At 33.1% G+C, this 22,217-nt stretch overlaps 1 pseudogene across 1 annotated transcript in view; it reads left to right on the top strand.

Moving 5' to 3' along the window:
* Nucleotides 1-22,217, top strand: part of LOC143251264 (trithorax group protein osa-like) — a 120,973-nt pseudogene that overhangs the window by 76,558 nt on the left and 22,198 nt on the right. Inside the window, exons 5-8 of the transcript XR_013028552.1 lie at nt 182-283; nt 5,686-5,784; nt 13,458-14,162; nt 18,267-18,634. The product of XR_013028552.1 is annotated as a trithorax group protein osa-like (transcript). The remainder of the gene's footprint in view (nt 1-181; nt 284-5,685; nt 5,785-13,457; nt 14,163-18,266; nt 18,635-22,217) is intronic.

The raw sequence follows: 22,217 nt of genomic DNA, 5'->3' as shown, positions 1-22,217 counted from the left end.
ATGAAATTACCGTTAGTGATAGGAAGAAGTTGAGACCATTGTCATGGTTACTGATTTATTTGTAATCAAAGATTGTTATAAGTCTAGAAATTCAAGTTGTTTTTGTCGACAAGTTAAGCTGTAGGAAGTTTTTTGGCTTTACAAACCAACATTTTAAAGCTAAGTACTTTTAAAACTTCAGGCAATCAGCAGAGTCTATCCATGCCTCCAAGACCATCCTCTGGTCAGTCTGATAGTGGTGGCACTTGCAACCAGATGACCTTACAAACAATGAACAGTCAAGGTAAATCAACAGTTTATTGTTGTTTAACCGATAATGGTTGAAACTAGATGACATACAGACAATGAAACAGTCAAACTAAATCAACAACTTATTGTTGTTTGGTTCAGTAGACATTTTGTTAAATAATTATATCCATAATACCAGTGTTTTTCCATAATTTATCAGTTTGTATTCAAACAAGATTGAATGAACTTAACAGTCAAGACAGAAAACATTACCTTGAACATCTGATGGTCAGTGTAGCTAACAGTGATGAAGATGTGTTTAATTTTTTATTATGGTAATTTTGACTGATGAAAACATTGACAAAGAGAGTACATAATTTGACAGTTTGGAACATAGTATATTTTAATTTTAGGTTATAGTGGTTACATATAATGTTTTACTCTGATAATAAGAAAGAAAATATTGTAAGCCTTTTAAACTTGTTAAAAGTAAGTGAAAAAAGACTAGTGTTTTTATATCAGTAATGGGTAATGAAAAGAAGGCATTATGGGATGGTGGTTATAATTTCTTTGAATGACTTGGTTTTGTGTGATAAAAGAACATTTTTCATAATAATTTTGTTGTTAAGTTTGATTTTAAGGGTTACTGAGCCTACATTACCTGCTTAAAGGAATGAAGAGTAACACTATGTAACACAAATATTGTACCTGGATAGTATGTGTTATAACACTATGTAACACAAGTTTGTTCCTGGATAGTGTGTGTTATTACATTATGTAACACAAGTTTTGTTCCTGGATAGTATGTGTTATTACACTATGTAACACAAGTTTTGTTCCTCGATAGTATGTGTTATTACACTATGTAACACATGTTTTGTTCCTGGATGGTATGTGTTATTACAGTATGTAACACAAGTTTTGTTCCTGGATAGTATGTGTTATTACACTATGTAACACAAATTTTGTTCCTGGATAGTATGTGTTATTACACTATGTAACACAAGTTTTGTTCCTGGATAGTATGTGTTATTTGTCAACTGCTTATGTTGTAAAAGTACAGAAAATGGCCATTATTCCCTTCAAACGTTAATTTTGTGACCTGGATAATGAAATTTAGAAATTAACCTATTTTCTATGTAAAAATGGGCAAATTTGCACATTTTCATTTACATAAGGTCTGAATAAAACAACATATGAATCAAGATTTACATGTATTTATACTAAAGTTATACAAAAATGTTTAGAAGTGAGTATTATTTCGTGATTTGCGATTGTAATGTAAATCACTTTCACGTATCTGCCTCAAAATACAGTCTCCCATCATGTTTTTGTTATATGCTCCCATGTCACAAAAGCAAAGTTTGAAGAGAAAAATAGGTCTTTTTTATTTACTTTAGGCATAAGTAATTGTGAAATAACACTTTCTGACCAGGAACAAGAAAAAGTAAACATTTTGTTACAAAGTGTAATGTTTGTTGTTTTAAGAGATTGTAAGCTTTGGCTCATTGTGGTCAGGTGGGTTAAGCTATTCATCTCGTAATCTGAGGGTTGCAGGTTCAAATCCCTGCCATACCAAACATGCTTGCCCTTTTAGCCATGGGGGCATTATAATGTGACAGTCAATCCCACTATTTGTTGGTGAAAGAGTAGCTCAACAGTTGGCAGGGGATAGTGATGATGACTAGCTACCTTTCCTCTGGTCTTATACTGCTAAATTAGGGTTGGCTAGCGCAGATAGCCCTCGTGTAGCTTTGCGTGAAATTAAAAAATGTAAACTTTCTATAATAGGAGGGAGTATCAAACAGTTTCTTTACTCAGATTTTACTGATAAAAAAGAAATTTCAATATTGACTAACTTCTTGTTAGATGACAATAATTGTCTTTCATAGTTCTTTTAAATGAAAACTTGTTCCCAAGTGACACAACGGTATGTCTGCAGACTCAATCTGCTAAAAACTGGGTTTTGATACCAGTGGTGATCGGAGCACAGATGGGCCATTGTGCAGCTTCATTCTTGACTACAGACAAACAAACAAAATAAAAACTTGGCTCTTAAACAAGATATATTGCAGACCTTGAAGTAAGTAGAGTTCATGGGTGGGGAAAGCTGCAACTGTTGTTTTAAAAGTATCTTGACACCAAGAAAATTCCTGATGATTGGAAGATTGCCAATTTAATATTTTTTTTTTTGACAAGAAAACATTTTGTGTTGACTTGTGAAACTATGGGCTTTTTAGTGGAACATCTGAAGTTAGCAGGAAATTTAAATCTGTGTCATAAGTTACCTGGAAGGTTTAATTATCATATCTTATTGAAATTTTAAAACAAACGTTGTCATGAAGTTTTGAAGTGTTAATATTCTTGTTACAAAAGCTTAGCTAAGTGATAGCAGTCTAATTGATGTTTGTGGAAAGGAGACAGGTATAAAAAGATTTTAATAAAAAGGTGCTAAGAGGCCAACAGAAACGGTGATGATAAGTGATTTTTATTTTTTTTGGTTAGAAGAATTTGATTTTCGGGATTTCCTGCTGAGAATTCTGTTACTCATTATTTGTGCTAATGATGTAAGTTTCTGGTAAAAGTGTAATGTTTATTAATTTACTTAAGACATTATAATGTTGGTGAGAAGCACTACATAGGCTACAAGTGTAATGTTTATTAATTTACTTAAGACATTATAATGTTGGTGAGAAGCACTACATAGGCATTATAATGGTGAGAAGCACTACATAGGCTACAAGTGTAATGTTTATTAATTTACTTAAGACATTATAATGTTGGTGAGAAGTACTACATAGGCTACAAGTGTAATGTTTATTAATTTACTTAAGACATTATAATGTTGGTGAGAAGTACTACATAGGCTACAAGTGTAATGTTTATTAATTTACTTAAGACATTATAATGTTGGTGAGAAGCACTACATAGGCTACAAGTGTAATGTTTATTAATTTACTTAAGACATTATAATGTTGGTGAGAAGCACTACATAGGCTACAAGTGTAATGTTTATTAATTTACTTAAGACATTATAATGTTGGTGAGAAGCACTACATAGGCTACAAGTGTAATGTTTATTAATTTACTTAAGACATTATAATGTTGGTGAGAAGTGAGAAGCACTACATAGGCTACAAGTGTAATGTTTATTAATTTACTTAAGACATTATAATGTTGGTGAGAAGTACTACATAGGCTACAAGTGTAATGTTTATTAATTTACTTAAGACATTATAATGTTGGTGAGAAGCACTACATAGGCTACAAGTGTAATGTTTATTAATTTACTTAAGATATTATAATGTTGGTGAGAAGCACTACATAGGCTACAAGTGTAATGTTTATTAATTTACTTAAGACATTATAATGTTGGTGAGAAGCACTACATAGGCTACAAGTGTAATGTTTATTAATTTACTTAAGATATTATAATGTTGGTGAGAAGCACTACATAGGCTACAAGTGTAATGTTTATTAATTTACTTAAGATATTATAATGTTGGTGAGAAGCACTACATAGGCTACAAGTGTAATGTTTATTAATTTACTTAAGACATTATAATGTTGGTGAGAAGCACTACATAGGCTACAAGTGTAATGTTTATTAATTTACTTAAGATATTATAATGTTGGTGAGAAGCACTACATAGGCTACAAGTGTAATGTTTATTAATTTACTTAAGATATTATAATGTTGGTGAGAAGCACTACATAGGCTACAAGTGTAATGTTTATTAATTTAATGTTTAAGACATTATAATGTTGGTGAGAATTTACTACATAGGCTACAAGTGTAATGTTTATTAATTTACTTAAGATATTATAATGTTGGTGAGAAGCACTACATAGGCTACAAGTGTAATGTTTATTAATTTACTTAAGATATTATAATGTTGGTGAGAAGTACTACATAGGCTACAAGTGTAATGTTTATTAATTTACTTAAGACATTATAATGTTGGTGAGAAGCACTACATAGGCTACAAGTGTAATGTTTATTAATTTACTTAAGATATTATAATGTTGGTGAGAAGCACTACATAGGCTACAAGTGTAATGTTTATTAATTTACTTAAGATATTATAATGTTGGTGAGAAGCACTACATAGGCTACAAGTGTAATGTTTATTAATTTACTTAAGATATTATAATGTTGGTGAGAAGCACTACATAGGCTACAAGTGTAATGTTTATTAATTTACTTAAGACATTATAATGTTGGTGAGAAGCACTACATAGGCTACAAGTGTAATGTTTATTAATTTACTTAAGATATTATAATGTTGGTGAGAAGCACTACATAGGCTACAAGTGTAATGTTTATTAATTTACTTAAGACATTATAATGTTGGTGAGAAGCACTACATAGGCTACAAGTGTAATGTTTATTAATTTACTTAAGATATTATAATGTTGGTGAGAAGCACTACATAGGCTACAAGTGTAATGTTTATTAATTTACTTAAGATATTATAATGTTGGTGAGAAGTACTACATAGGCTACGATCTTACCGACTTTGCCAGAATGTGGAAAAAACCACAAAAGTGAACCAATGGTAGAAGGTTCTACCAGGAACTATGGATTGACATCTTCTGGAAAGTGTTTGGGCTCATTTTTTGATCAGATGTAAAGTTAGACAGATGGGTGAGGGCTGGATGTGACTGGACTGTGGATTCAGAAACAAAGTTCTATAATGACTCATGGTTTATGTAATTTAAATTTAAAAATATGAAGTTAATTTCAAACATCCTCTAGTGAATGGTTTGTTGCTGTGGTAGAGTGGAAAAAATTTTAATATTACAAACAATGTACTTAAACTTTGCAATAGTTATAGACTGGTGAGAATGTGTTGGATAAACACATATAGACGAAGAGTTACATTTCTTTTCATGCTACTGATTGTTGGTTGATGGGCCAGGAATGACTTAATGAACCAGTGCCTTCTGACAGTGTGAGGTTTTATTTCACGTTTTAAAGCATAACATTATAGAAATGAACTCCAAACAGTGCTGTATCTTCTAAACATCAGTACTGAATAAAACAGATAACCAGTTCATGCTTGCTGTGGAAAGGAAGATAAGCAGTCTGGGCTAGTGATATCTTAATGTAAGCTAGTTTGGTTGTTGAGACAACCAATCTCATTTTCAGCCACCATATGAGATTCAAAGTGATAAAAAAAAAGTTTTATTTTATGTATTACATGTATAATGTCTTAAGTACTTACTGTGGGCTTTTAAGACACTGAATGATTTTGTAAGTTTCATATAAACAATATAAAATAAAATAAAGGTGTTTTGGAATGCCCTCGTTGTCTAAATAAAATTTAGTTCTGGTATGTGATAATAATTCCTAATGTAATACTACTCAAGAAAGTGTGCATTTTAAATAATTTTTTTTTTATCTTTACTTAAAAACAAATATCTAGAATATCCTGTATTTTAATATTTCTTTAGGAATTAGTCAACAGATGGCAGCACCTACCATTTACATGAACAAGATGCATCCTAGCATGGTGGGAAGTGGCAACACATTATCAGCCTATCAGCAAGGAGGTATTTTTAACTATTGTTAAGATTTTGTCAGTTTTTGCAAACTAATTATTTTCTCTCACTTTTCAAAGGATTATTGCATGCATTTCAAGTAATGATGTTACTATTAAAGTTACGAAAAATTAGGAAATTATTAACCAAAACAAATTTAACAAAATGTTGGATATTAATAAACTGGTTTCTGGCCAGGACTTTGTAAATAAATAACACAATATCACAAAGTAATGATGAATAAGGGAAAAAAATCAGAAGAGGAAAGGGTATAATTTGTTAGGCCATTTGCAATAACAGTGTTAGATGCTTCACAATGAAATAACGTTAAATCACACATGAAAGGTCGTGTGAGTGCTTGAAATAATATATTTTAACAAATAAAATATCTTGAATATTACAGTTTTGAAAATCTCTTAAAATAATGGGTTGTCTCATTTTAAATCTTAAGATTTAATTATCTCTCCCGACCATGAGGTTAGATGTCACGTAACTAACAGCTTAACACTTATTTTACATAAGTTATCATGAACTTAGTATCTATACATCACCAGTAGGGGAGCCATGTGTCGGTATCTTAATATAAATAACTTTTTTGATGTTCAATATACAATAGTTTTCAAGACAAATTAATATGTTGCTGAATTAATGGATAGAAAAATATGACAAAGAAAACCATAACTAAAGATGGAAACTGCTACCTAACATTCTTTTCCTTTTGGAAAAGAAGAGATGACAACAGTAACTTTATTATAAAGTTTTCCAATTTTCATCTTATTATACCTTTCAATCCAGCTCTAAGAGTCCTTTATAGTTTAAGTTGCAGGTTCTGTACAGAAGTCTTTGTTTTCAAACTGTTGTTTGTCTGGTCTTTTCTTGGATCCAGCTCTGGTGAGGATTACTGGAAAAATTCACTATTTTCTTTAGCTAACCTTCAGTAGTTGCCTCTGTGATGAGATTGTAACATTCTCTGACCAAGTTGAGCAGGATTTTTTTTACTGATTGTGTGACATTTTAGCAACTGGAAGAATCCCCATCTTACTGGTGAGAGACTTCTGTAGTCAGTACAATTAATCGGTCTTAATTGCATTGGTTCAGTACATTTCACTATTGCCTCTAGCTAACTTTCAGTAGTTAACTCTGTGATGTGATTGTAATGTTCTATGACCAAGTTGAGCATGATCTTTTATGGATCATGATCCATTATGGTGACTAGACAATTTCCATTTCACTGGTAAAAGTCATCTGTAGTCACTACAATGATTCAGCCTTAACTGTATCAGGTGCTGTTGACTGTCGTCACTGTCATGGCCACTTTCAGTAGTCTCACCATCGTGAACCTGAAAAAGACGTGCCCACTAGTCTCATCTTTGTGAACCTTAGAGAAAGATAATTCTTAGATAAGTGAAGTCCTTTTGATTCCAATATTAACACTCTTCTAAGCTTCTGTGGTTCTTACTTCAATTAAACACTTTTCTTTAAGCAACTTTTGGTTTACATTGAGCTGGTCACCATACTGGTCAGTGAACTTTGGCAGTTGAAGAAATATAATGTAGTTCAACTTAGTCTCTTCATGGAACCTGTAATTTAAATATCATTTTAGTGATTCCTTGTCAGTGGCTTCAGGATTTCATAACTTATATAATTTTACAGTTTTACAAATAAATGTCTTGTGTATGAAGTGTTCCTTTTACTGAACGGTTCTTAAACCAGTTAACTTTTATTTAACGTAACAGTCAAAAGCTGTTTCTGATTCGAGTGATTTCCAACATTCTAGCAGCCCTTCTCTCAAATATCAACTTGCAGTTTCCACCCATTTGTCCTCAGGTATTTGGTAAAGGTAAAAAAATGTCTTTCCAAACTGTTCATGGATTCATTAATAATGAGATCCAACTTCCTCTCAAATTCTGTGATAGGAAAGGAGTCGAGGGTTGAACATTTGTAGAATGGATGGCAACTGTCTGTTGTGGAGACACAAGGATAGAGGACGATGTTTTGAAAGTCTTCTGTCTTTCGTCTTTAGGTTAGTGTGTGTAAAGTGTTGTTGGTCTTTTATAGTGTCCTGGTGGATTGTGGAGAGTGTGTTATGACTGGTTGGATTGTCACTGTTTAGGTTGGAGGAGAGATTTCCTGTAGATTCAACCAATGGTCACCACAGGTTACTCACCTCTAATCCAGAATCTCTGTTTAGTGAAGGTTTAATAGGGTTAATATAAAATAATTCTTTGATTTTTCTTTCTTCCAGAATTTGTCTGTGTTGATGATTCTAGTTTTCTCTCAGTTTATTCTGTGACCAGCTGACGTGGCATGCTCTGTAATGGCCGAGTTTTCTTCCAGGACAAGAATGAAAGAACATAAAGATAGTACAAGACTCATGAAAACACAAAATTCAGCCATTACAGAGCATGCCACGTCAACTGGACACAGAATAAACTGAGAGAAAACTAGAATCATCAACACACATAAATTCTGGAAGACAAGAAAAATCATATAATCATTTTATATTAACCCTATTAAACCTTCACTAAATAGAAATTCCAGATTAGAGGTAAGTAACCTGTGGCTGCCATTGGTTGAATCTACAGGAAATCTCTCCTCCAATCAGAAACAGTGATAATCTAACGAATCAGAACATGCTCTACACAATCTACCAGGACAATGTAAAAAAACAACAACACTACACACACACACACACACACACACACACACACACACACACACACACACACACACACACACTGACAGACCAGAAGATGAAAGGCAGAAGACGTTTGTAACGTCGTCCTCTACACGTGTCCCCACAACAGACAAGAGCCATCCATTCTACACATTGTCATCATGAATACTCTGTCTAAACAATCTATCAAAGAGGCAAGGTGTGGCTGCAATATAACTCATAGTAGTAGTACTTCCCCATGGTGTTCACAGAAGCAGTATTTCCCCATGGTGTTCATAGTAGCAGTACTTCCCCATGGTATTCATAGTAGCAGTACTTCCCCATGGTGTTCATAGTAGTAGTACTTCCCCATGGTGTTCATAGTAATAGTACTTCCCCATGGTGTTCATAGTAGGTGTACTTCCCCATGGTGTATATTTGTTTGGAATACCCCAAGGATTGGTACTTAATATTAAAATACCTGTTGTTTGTTTGGAATATCCCAAGGATCGGTACTTAATATTAAAATACCTGTTGTTTGTTTGGAATATCCCAAGGATCGGTACTTAATATTAAAATACCTGTTGTTTGTTTGGAATACCCCAAGGATCGGTACTTAATATTAAAATACCTGTTGTTTGTTTGGAATATCCCAAGGATCGGTAGTTAATATGAAAATACCTGTTGTTTGTTTGGAATATCCCAAGGATCGGTAGTTAATATTAAAATACCTGTTGTTTGTTTGGAATATCCCAAGGATCGCTAGTTAATATTAAAATACCTGTTGTTTGTTTGGAATACCCCAAGGATCGGTACTTAATATTAAAATAACTGTTGTTTGTTTGGAATATCCCAAGGATCGGTAGTTAATATTAAAATACCTGTTGTTTGTTTGGAATACCCCAAGGATCGGTACTTAATATTAAAATACCTGTTATTTGTTTGGAATACCCCAAGGATCGGTACTTAATATTAAAATACCTGTTATTTGTTTGGAATACCCCAAGGATCGGTACTTAATATTAAAATACCTGTTGTTTGTTTGGAATACCCCAAGGATCGGTACTTAATATTAAAATACCCGTTGTTTGTTTGGAATATCCCAAGGATCGGTACTTAATATTAAAATACCTGTTGTTTGTTTGGAATATCCCAAGGATTGGTACTTCATATTAAAATACCTGTTGTTTGTTTGAAATACCCCAAGGATCGGTACTTAATATTAATATACCTGTTGTTTGTTTGGAATACCCCAAGGATCGGTACTTAATATTAAAATACCTGTTATTTGTTTGGAATACCCCAAGGATCGGTACTTAATATTAAAATACCCGTTGTTTGTTTGGAATATCCCAAGGATCGGTACTTAATATTAAAATACCTGTTGTTTGTTTGGAATATCCCAAGGATCGGTACTTCATATTAAAATACCTGTTGTTTGTTTGAAATACCCCAAGGATCGGTACTTAATATTAATATACCTGTTGTTTGTTTGGAATACCCCAAGGATCGGTACTTAATATTAAAATACCTGTTATTTGTTTGGAATACCCCAAGGATTGGTACTTAATATTAAAATACCTGTTGTTTGTTTGGAATACCCCAAGGATCGGTACTTAATATTAAAATACCTGTTATTTGTTTGGAATACCCCAAGGATCGGTACTTAATATTAAAATACCTGTTGTTTGTTTGGAATACCCCAAGGATCGGTACTTAATATTAAAATACCTGTTGTTTGTTTGGAATATCCCAAGGATCGGTACTTAATATTAAAATACCCGTTATTTGTTGGGAATATCCCAAGGATCGGTACTTAATATTAAAATACCTGTTGTTTGTTTGAAATACCCCAAGGATCGGTACTTAATATTAAAATACCTGTTGTTTGTTTGGAATACCCCAAGGATCGGTACTTAATATTAAAATACCTGTTATTTGTTTGGAATACCCCAAGGATCGGTACTTAATATTAAAATACCTGTTGTTTGTTTGGAATACCCCAAGGATCGGTACTTAATATTAAAATACCTGTTGTTTGTTTGGAATATCCCCGGTACTTAATATTAAAATACCCGTTATTTGTTGGGAATATCCCAAGGATCGGTACTTCATATTAAAATACCTGTTGTTTGTTTGAAATACCCTAAGGATCGGTACTTAATATTAAAATACCTGTTGTTTGTTTGGAATACCCCAAGGATCGGTACTTAATATTAAAATACCCGTTATTTGTTGGGAATACCCCAAGATTCAGTACTTAATATTAAAATACCTTTTATTTGTTTGGAATACCCCAAGGACCAGTACTTAATATTAAAATACCTGTTGTTTGTTTGGAATATCCCAAGGATCGGTACTTAATATTAAAATACCCGTTATTTGTTGGGAATATCCCAAGGATCGGTACTTCATATTAAAATACCTGTTGTTTGTTTGAAATACCCTAAGGATCGGTACTTAATATTAAAATACCTGTTGTTTGTTTGGAATACCCCAAGGATGGGTACTTAATATTAAAATACCGTTATTTGTTGGGAATACCCAAGATTCAGTACTTAATATTAAAATACCTTTTATTTGTTTGGAATACCCCAAGGACCAGTACTTAATATTAAAATACCTGTTGTTTGTTTGGAATATCCCAAGGATCGGTACTTAATATTAAAATACCCGTTATTTGTTAGGAATATCCCAAGGATCGGTACTTCATATTAAAATACCTGTTGTTTGTTTGAAATACCCCAAGGATCGGTACTTAATATTAAAATACCTGTTGTTTGTTTGGAATACCCCAAGGACCAGTACTTAATATTAAAATACCCGTTATTTGTTTGGAATACCCCAAGATTCAGTACTTAATATTAAAATACCTTTTGTTTGTTTGGAATACCCCAAGGACCAGTACTGAATATTAAAATACCTGTTATTTGTTTGGAACACCCCAAGGATCGGTACTTAATATTAAAATACCTGTTATTTGTTTTGGAATACCCCAAGGATCGGTACTTAATATTAAAATACCTGTTGTTTGTTTTGGAATACCCCAAGGAACAGTACTTAATATTAAAATACCTGTTATTTGTTTGGAATATCCCAAGGATTGGTACTTAATATTAAAATACCTTTTGTTTGTTTGGAATACCCCAAGGATCGGTACTTAATATTAAAATACCTGTTGTTTGTTTTGGAACACCCCAAGGATTGGTACTTATTATAAAAATACCTGTTATTTGTTTGAAATACCCCAAGGATCGGTACTTAATATTAAAATACCTTTTGTTTGTTTGGAACACCCCAAGGAACAGTACTTAATATTAAAATACCTGTTATTTGTTTTGGAATACCCCAAGGAACAGTACTTAATATTAAAATACCTGTTGTTTGTTTGGAATACCCCAAGGAACAGTACTTAATATTAAAATACCTGTTATTTGTTTGAAATACCCCAAGGATCGGTAGTTAATATTAAAATACCTGTTGTTTGTTTGGAATACCCGAAGGATCGGTACTTAATATTAAAATACCTGTTGTTTGTTTGAAATACCCCAAGGACCAGTACTTATTATAAAAATACCTGTTGTTTGTTTGAAATACCCCAAGGATCGGTACTTAATATTAAAATACCTGTTGTTTGTTTGAAATACCCCAAGGAACAGTACTTATTATAAAAATACCTGTTATTTGTTTGAAATACCCCAAGGATCGGTACTTAATATTAAAATACCTGTTGTTTGTTTGAAATACCCCAAGGAACAGTACTTAATATTAAAATACCTGTTATTTGTTTTGGAATACCCCAAGGATCGGTACTTAATATTAAAATACCTGTTGTTTGTTTTGGAATACCCCAAGGATCGGTACTTAATATTAAAATACCTGTTGTTTGTTTTGGAATACCCCAATGATTTATCTTCTCACATTTCATTAAAGTTGGCAATTCTAAAACAATTTCTCTTTCTTGTCTGACGTTCACTTTGTATTCTTTCTTAATGTTTGTAGATGTGAAATATTGTAATAATGTGGTAGAATGTTTGATTTTATTAGAAACATGGTGCCATAGAATGTAAAATCAAATTTATTTGTGATATACAAGTGCCTAGCCATTACAAAGTTACCAGTTTTCTAAAAAAAATATCTTATGTACTGAAATGCTACACAGTGTAATATTATTCTCTTAAGTCAACTGATTCGTATCAGCAGTGTTAGGAAGTACATATTGCAGAGATTTATATTTAGTAGATTTTGTAAAACCTTGTACACGTTATAATATTGTATCTGTGTCGTAATAGTATTATTTAATGTATTTACAGCAGTAAACACACGGTTTGAGAAATATTGTATCTGTGTCGTAATAGTATTATTTAATGTATTTACAGCAGTAAACATGCGGTTTGAGAAACTACACCTTCTGTTTGTTCTCTTTAGAAATGTGTTGTCTTTTGTGCTTGGATATTTTTTAACCTGCTGTAAGATGTTTGAAGTGATTGAAATGTATCAGTCAAAATCAAAGAAACCTCTCTTTAATGCTTTCATTAGGTTAAAATAAAATGGTGATAGGTACTAATTCTGTTTGGATAATACTTTAAACAGAAGTGAATTTAAGAGAATAATATGTTAATTTTTTTTTTCCTATATCTGTAGTCATATATTTTCCTGTATATATAGTCACAACTAAGTTAAACACCAACATCATGGAGTAATACTTCTTAACATTAAAACATCATGAAGTACGATACACTGATGTCATATCTTTTTATTATCTAACAAAGTATTGGATAATTATTTATTTTGTTTGAGGATAAGTGTATTATTTCTTCATAACAGTGAATTAAAGTTAATGTGAAATAATGACTGAAACAGTAGATCTGAGGTATGTCGTAATTTCGGGTAGCTGTCGTAATGTCGTTTATTACGTTGAACAATGATATTTTTCATGTAAACCTGTTTATGTTGATGGTTTGTTTATGAATATTTGGCTTTCATATTTGAATTTCTTAAATGTTTTTCTCTCCCTGTGTTAATACAGGTAACTACCCTCGGTCTCCAAACTCTATGGGCATGGCTGGTTATGTTGGTTCGGGTCAAAATAGCTACCCTCAAGGTGGTTCTGGTCATCCTAATGCTCTGAATATGGGAAGACTGGTAAATCATACACAGGTTCCCCAGAACTGTGGAGCACAACATGGTGGGGGGTATGTAAATTCACAGTATAATACTAGTTATGGTCTAAACAACATGATGCCTCCACCAAACCAATATCCCAAGGGTTCCCCAGTAATGGGACCACAAGCAGCTGCAATGGCTGTAGCAAGTTCAATTAATGCCCGATCGCCACCGGTGCACCAGCGACAGCAGGTTCAGCAAAAGAATTATGGAAATATTGGATACAATAATATCCAGTCTGCCCAGCAACAAACCCATCAAGGTATCCCGTCATCAATGGCTCTCCCAGCAACAAATGCCTCTATGGATATCCAAGCTTCTATTCACCAGATGGCACTCCCACTGACATCAGAAACTTGTTCCCCAAGTTCAGTTTCTGGATCTAACATTCCACCCAACCAAGAAATGTCTAGTGTGGGTCATCATGCTGCTAGTAATATAGCTTCTCAACATCACAGCAGAAACCGATCCTCTCCCATGTCCCCATCAAATGCATTAATGAATGGTACTGATCGTTCCTCACCAGGTGGCATTAGTGGGTTTCACCAGGCTTCACTTTCATCTAGTGGTGAGTATCATGAGAGTATAGCTTTGAATACTATTTAATTTCATCATACAAGATTCAGAGTATATAAACCCCAAGATAATAAAATACATTCAAAAATATTTTATGTGCTAAAAGTTCTTAGTTTTTATCACTGATGCTGTTTACTGTGGTAAGTGATTATAAGCAATAGTTTATACTGTAAGTTTCAAAAAGGAAATGTGCTACCTGTAACTTTGTTACAAGAAAAACCTCTTTGAGACACTGTCCAACTGATGAGAAATGTGTCAAACCTTGTGTTGGAGTTCTGGTGTCAAAGTTCCATAAAGTTGTTAGTTTAATTTTAACAAATTTGGAATATAGGAATGTACATACTTATGTGTTAGAGTTTGCAGCTTACACTGCTTCCTGGTATGAATGATGTTTTTATAAATTGAGAAAGTTGTGGAAAACAGTTTAATTTTGTAGAGTTAGATTTATCTACTAAGTGCAGGCAAAAATACCTTTCCTCAAATTTTTTATTGAATATTAAAATATAAAAATTGTTTAATCTCATTTTCCTAGCAGTGATTAATATACCCTTTCGTAACTTTTAATTTAAATTAATTATTTTTCAATATATAACAGTATAAAATAAATATTACATCACAAGATTTGGTTCAAATCACTTGGACTTCATAGGTTGAATTGATGCAACAGTTCTGTTAAAATATTTTGTCAGTAAGCAACAGAAATATTTCATGAGTAATGGTTGCCTCAGTTATATAACATATTGATGTGCATGTTGGAATGTATTCCAGTCTTGTACAAATAACAGTGATCTAGCTGCACATCAGAATCTTATAAAACTCTTAAACAGAGCTGTGAGGATACACTGATAGAAATGGATCACTTCATCAGTTATTATAGTTAAAGGGGATTAGCTTATTTTTGAAGAAACCTATTTGTCTATGGAATAGAATGCTTGAACAGTATACTGGTTCCATCATCACCACATAAAATACATACTCAAATGAAGTATAATTTTGATTTAACAATGAACTCCATAAACATTACAAAGAATGGTGAGTCTTTTGTTTGGTGCCATCAGAACCTCTTCTTGGGTCATATCCCTCAATTTTTAAGGATCATCATGTCCTGCCTAATATCCTTATTAAATTGGGTTCACATGGGAATCTTGAAGACATTCATGGATCAAAATGTGCTCTGCATCTGCTGTTGACACATTGATTATAAAAATCAACTCCACAAATTTCAAGATGTTGCTCTGAGGTGAGAATTTTGTGCACAGTATGAATGCAGACAGAACCGGTGACGTTTGGAAGTTATCATGTGTACATTACTGGACAAACATTCCTTCGCAGTTAAAAAGACATTGAAATGGACCAGGATTGTGAACTATGGTATAAATGGTGAGTACCTGAGCTGACTTGCAGTAGAAGTTGGAAAACCTTTCATAGGTGTACTTGACCATTCTGTCAATCATTTTAACCTTACTTGTTAAACAGGTTCTTGAGAGACAATGACAAGACCTCTCAATTAGCATGGCCACTGTTAATTTGGCCTAACCTCAAGGTTTTGATGCATGACCGCAAAGCATTTGCTTTGCTTGAGACTTGTCTCACCTGTTTCACATCATTAAGGTGGGTATTTCACATGTTGATTTTTACACTTTCATTTTTCACTTTTCTCTTTGTGGGTTATTTCAGTGAAATCTGGAAATCCATTGAAAACATTTATTGAAACTAACCATTGTAAGGTAATAATTTCACTTTTGAATAAAAATAAAAAAACAACCGTTACACTCCAGATAAATATAAAAATATATTTTTATTTAAACCAATTATAATAGTTATGTATATTAATCCTGAAGAAACGTTGGTTTAAATAATGATGTATTCTTTATTATTTATCTGGAGTGTAATGATTGGTTTCTCATAACTTTTATCAAAATGTGTAAACTTCTCCAGTATGCACTAGAACTTCTGAAACACGACAATTTCACTGCATGTAGAATTGTTAACTGAAGACTATGAGCTAAACAGTGGAAGGGAAGTACAAATGGGATATATTCTGTTTTAGTAGTGTTACAATTCCACCTTTGGAAACTTTGAATCTGTTAAATCTTAAGATAACTTTTTAATTTCATTTACAATATAATCTAGGACACCTGATACATGTGCATGTTCTACTTGAACAAGATACACTTACAATGTATGTGATTTTCCTTATGAGCACAGTGATAGCATTATCTGTTCTCCCCTTTTCTACGATATAGGTGAACCATGATTCACAAGCTGTATGCTTGATATCACGTCTAAGGACCTTTCCCTCACACAGTAATAAATTCAGAGGCTTTCCTTTCGTTGGTGTAATTATCTCCTATATCCACACCAGCCTTCTTCATTGTTCTACACAAAAATTCCATGTCTTTACAGATTAGCCTTGTTTAAGAATTCATATTTAATTGTTAAACAAAACTGTTAATCTTTTGTTCATACTTTGCTTTCTGTATCTCCTGCACAATAAGAGGTTGTTTCCCCAGACTCAGCTTTAGAATTGACAGAATTTATTGCCTCTTTAGCACCACTCTCCTGATTTTACCATGACATGTGAGCTTTGCTGGTTTTGTTTACTCTGATTGACTCAATATGGAATTGGTCACATTCATTTAAGAAAGCATTCCTACCTGATTCTGATCAACAAGCATGTTTTCAGAGAAACCTCACAGTACATCCTGAACACTGGTTTTCCCTAAGACTGGCTTTCTTTAAAAATATAACCATGACAAGGTGTTTCTCCAACGAGACTGACATGCTCTTTTTTTTGTTGATAGCCATCATATTATCTATGACAGAGGATTGATTGCTGCTACTATCAGCTACATCATCGTCACTCTTAGTTGGTTTACGGAGCCTTTTTTCTTTTTATTATCACTTTCTTGCTAAACCCAAAATTTAAAAGACTGAGATGACTTGCACTTTCCATTGAAAATAGAACTGTAATGTCTTATGTTTCACTCCTGTTTTAAACTTTAACACTTTTTTTAAGACAACAAAATTTGTATGTTCTGATTGGCTTAAAACAGTCACATGGGAATGAGAGAAGTTTGAATGAATTTTCTGAGCAGTGAAGTATCAGTGAACATTCTTTTAGATACAGTTCAACAAGGGACAGAAAAACATTAAACATCTGCACGGCAGCCTAACTTACATGACAGCTGTTCAGACTTTTCTGTCTGTGTGCAAGTTAGTTTCTAAACCTAGCTATTATGTATAAATTACAGTGGAACTCCTCTAAAGCAGCCACCTTTGAGACTGAGACAGACTGGCCTGATTAGAGGGGTTCCACTGTACATGATAAATTAGTTATTTTGAACTGTGTAGTGTATTTCACTTTGAATTCCTTCACGCTGTTTTCCTTTAGACATAGACATGAAGCATTGTACATGTCCAGTGTAACCTGTCAGATTCATATATTGCATTATAATAGTGTGGTTGCTGATGTTAAAAATTATTTAATGTGGATGTAATTTAGAGACTTATTTGAATTACGTTTTGAATTCAGTTGTTAGTAATAAGATAATTTATTTTGTAATTTGAGATTTATAAATTGGATTTTAAAAATATAATGAATGAAAACATTTAATTGGAAAACAAAATATAAATTTTTAACTTAAATTTCATTACTTTTCAAAAAGTGTTAATTTTTTTTCTGCCTTCTGTTGTCTTCTACTCTTTGATTCTATGAAACTTGTTAAATAAAGAACAGGTTGGTAAAAAAAGGAAGTCTACAGTTTTGGTGTATACATCCATCTTGAAGTGAAACAAATTTATCGTATAGTATACACATATGATACAATTTTGTTGTATACATCCATCTTGAAGTGAAACGAATTTATCGTATAGTATACACATATGATACAATTTTGTTGTATACATCCATTTCGAAGTGAAACTAATTTATCGTATAGTATACACATATGATACAGTTTTGTTGTATACATCCATCTTGAAGTGAAACTAATTTAGAGTATAGTATATACATATGCTATGTATATAGTCCCAGAATAATTTCATTGTTAATATATTAACTGTTATTGCTTCTTAATTACAATCCACACCACAGTAAACCAAAGTGTCAGTAGCCCTGTTACATCATCTACTGTTACTGTCTCTGGAACAGCAGTTATTCCAACAGAACGAATGCAGCATCAAGTTCCTCCTTTCATGACATCACAGGAGTCGAGAAAGCTCCAGTTTGCAGCTAACCCCTCCCCGGCTCTGGATGAAGGAAGTCAGGCATCCAATGCGTCTGGATCGTCATCTCTACCAGAAGAAGCTGGGGAAAGTTTTAAATCAAACCACAAAATATCCATGTCACATCCTCCTACACCAAATCCTCTTCCTTCACCTAATGCAACATCAGTATCCTCATTTCATGATGATCTTGAAGGTGCTTCGAGCCCAGGTTGGCCAAGAACACCTGCTAGCCCTGTAAGTACAGTTCATCTTTGCTGTTTCATGCCATATCAAATTATCTAATATTTAAAAAAAATATAGAAACAGTTATTTTAGCTTTTATATTTTTTTGTAAATTAGCTTAAAAAAAATTTAAAGCTTTAAGTATTCTTTGAGGCTTAAGGTTTAGGTCAGCTTTACAATGGTCTGTGAGTAATATTTTATGTGTCATCCAGTCATTTTTGAGTGTTATTCCACATGTCATTCAGTTAATCCATGAGTTTTATTCCATGTGTCAGTCAGTGGTTCATGAGTAATATTCCACGTACCACTCAGTTAATCCATGAGTAATATTCCATGTGTCAGTCAGTGGTCCATGAATAATATTCCCTGTGTCAGTCAGTGGTTCATGAGTATTATTCCACGTGTCATTCAGTTAATTCATGAGTAATATTCCATGTGTCAGTCAGTGGTTCATTAGTATTATTCCACGTGTCATTCAGTTAATCCATGAATAATATTCCATGTGTCAGTCAGTGGTTCATGAGTATTATTCCACATGTCATTCAGTTAATCCATGAATAATATTCCATGTGTCAGTCAGTGGTTCATGAGTATTATTCCACGTGTCATTCAGTTAATCCATGAGTAATATTCCACGTGTCAGTCAGTGGTTCATGAGTATTATTCCACGTGTCATTCAGTTAATCCATGAGTAATATTCCACGTGTCAGTCAGTGGTTCATGAGTATTATTCCACATGTCATTCAGTTAATCCATGAGTAATATTCCACGTGTCATTCAGTTAATCCATGAGTAATATTCCACGTGTCAGTCAGTGGTTCATGAGTATTATTCCATGCGTCATTCAGTTAATCCATGAGTAATATTCCACGTGTCAGTCAGTGGTTCATGAGTATTATTCCACGTGTCATTCAGTTAATCCATGAGTAATATTCCACGTGTCAGTCAGTGGTTCATGAGTATTATTCCACGTGTCATTCAGTTAATCCATGAGTAATATTCCATGTGTCAGTCAGTGGTTCTTGAGTATTATTTGACATGTCATTCAGTTAATCCATGAGTAGTATTCCATATCTGCTGTGATTATTGACTTCAACTTGTAATTGCTACATATGTTTAAGTTACTTATTCCTTTTTGTGTTATTTAAAGAAATGATTTCTGTTTTGATGTTTTCATATATTTACAGATACAAGGTGAAGTATAGTAGTATTCTGGATTATCTCAGTGTCATTACAACTTTCAGTACAATACTAACAAACTTAAATTAAGGATGCATTGAAACAGTTTAGTACTGGTTGCTTGGTATACCCTTCATGTGTTAGGATGTAAGCTTTATTAAAATATATTTCACTTGTTTCTAAAATCTAACTCATATTTAATGTAGTGATGAGGAGAACCTGTCAGTATATGTATAATAGTTTGATTACTTCTAGTGATGAGGAGAACCTGTCAGTATATGTATAATAGTTTGATTACTTCTAGTGATGAGGAGAACCTGTCAGTATATGTATAATAGTTTGATTACTTCTAGTGACGAGGAGGACCTGTCAGTATATGTATAATAGTTTGATTACTTCTAGTGATGGGGAGGACCTGTCAGTATATGTGTAATAGTTTGATTACTTCTAGTGATGACGAGGACCTGTCAGTATATGTATAATAGTTTGATTACTTCTAGTGATGAGGAGAACCTGTCAGTATATGTATAATAGTTTGATTACTTCTAGTGATGAGGAGGACCTGTCAGTATATGTATAATAGTTTGATTACTTCTAGTGATGGGGAGGACCTGTCAGTATATGTGTAATAGTTTGATTACTTCTAGTGATGAGCGAGGACCTGTCAGTATATGTATAATAGTTTGATTACTTCTAGTGATGAGGAGAACCTGTCAGTATATGTATAATAGTTTGATTACTTCTAGTGATGAGGAGGACCTGTCAGTATATGTATAATAGTTTGATTACTTTTAGTGATGAGGAGACCTGTCAGTATACGTATAGTAGTTTGATTACTTCTAGTGATGATGAGAACCTGTCAGTATATGTATAATAGTTTTATTACTTTTAGTGATGAGGAGGACCTGTCAGTATATGTATAATAGTTTGATTACTTTTAGTGATGAGGAGGACCTGTCAGTATATGTATAATAGTTTGATTACTTCTAGTGATGACGGAGAACCTGTCCGTATATGTATAATAGTTTGATTACTGCTAGTGACGAGGAGGACCTGTCAGTATATGTATAATAGTTTGATTACTTTTAGTGATGAGGAGGACCTGTCAGTATATGTATAATAGTTTGATTACTTCTAGTGATGACGAGAACCTGTCCGTATATGTATAATAGTTTGATTACTGCTAGTGATGAGGAGGACCTGTCAGTATATGTATAATAGTTTGATTTCTTCTAGTGATGAGAAGAACCTGTCATTATATGTATAATAGTTTGATTACTTTTAGTGATGAGGAGGACCTGTCAGTATACGTATAGTAGTTTGATTACTTCTTGTGATGAGAACCTGTCAGTATACGTATAGTAGTTTGATTACTTCTAGTGATGAGAACCTGTCAATATATGTATAATAGTTTGATTACTTCTAGTGATGAGGAGGACCTGTCAGTATATGTATAATAGTTTGATTACTTTTAGTGATGAGGAGGACCTGTCAGTATACGTATAGTAGTTTGATTACTTCTAGTGATGAGAACCTGTCAGTATACGTATAGTAGTTTGATTACTTCTAGTGATGAGAACCTGTCAGTATACGTATAGTAGTTTGATTACTTCTAGTGATGAGGAGAACCTGTCAGTATATGTATAATAGTTTGATTACTTTTAGTAATGAGGAGGACCTGTCAGTATATGTATAATAGTTTGATTACTTTTAGTGATGAGGAGACCTGTCAGTATACGTATAGTAGTTTGATTACTTCTAGTGATGAGGAGACCTGTCAGTATATGTATAATAGTTTGATTACTTTTAGTGATGAGGAGACCTGTCAGTATACGTATAGTAGTTTGATTACTTCTAGTGATGAGGAGAACCTGTCAGTATATGTATAATAGTTTGATTACTTCTAGTGATGAGGAGACCTGTCAGTATACTTATAGTAGTTTGATTACTTCTAGTAATGAGGAGGACCTGTCAGTATACGTATAGTAGTTTGATTACTTCTAGTAATGAGGAGGACCTGTCAGTATATGTATAATAGTTTGATTACTTTTAGTGATGAGGAGACCTGTCAGTATACGTATAGTAGTTTGATTACTTTTAGTGATGAGGAGACCTGTCAGTATACGTATAGTAGTTTGATTACTTCTAGTGATGAGGAGAACCTGTCCGTATATGTATAATAGTTTGATTACTGCTAGTGATGAGGAGAACCTGTCAGTATATGTATAATAGTTTGATTACTTCTAGTGATGAGGAGGACCTGTCAGTATATGTATAATAGTTTGATTACTTTTAGTGATGAGGAGACCTGTCAGTATACGTATAGTAGTTTGATTACTTTTAGTGATGAGGAGACCTGTCAGTATATGTATAATAGTTTGATTACTTCTAGTGATGAGGAGAACCTGTCAGTATA

The sequence above is a fragment of the Tachypleus tridentatus genome, chromosome 5, assembly GCF_004210375.1.
Source record: "Tachypleus tridentatus isolate NWPU-2018 chromosome 5, ASM421037v1, whole genome shotgun sequence".
NCBI lineage: Eukaryota > Metazoa > Arthropoda > Merostomata > Xiphosura > Limulidae > Tachypleus > Tachypleus tridentatus.
This window is presented reverse-complemented; position numbering and strand designations above follow the sequence as displayed.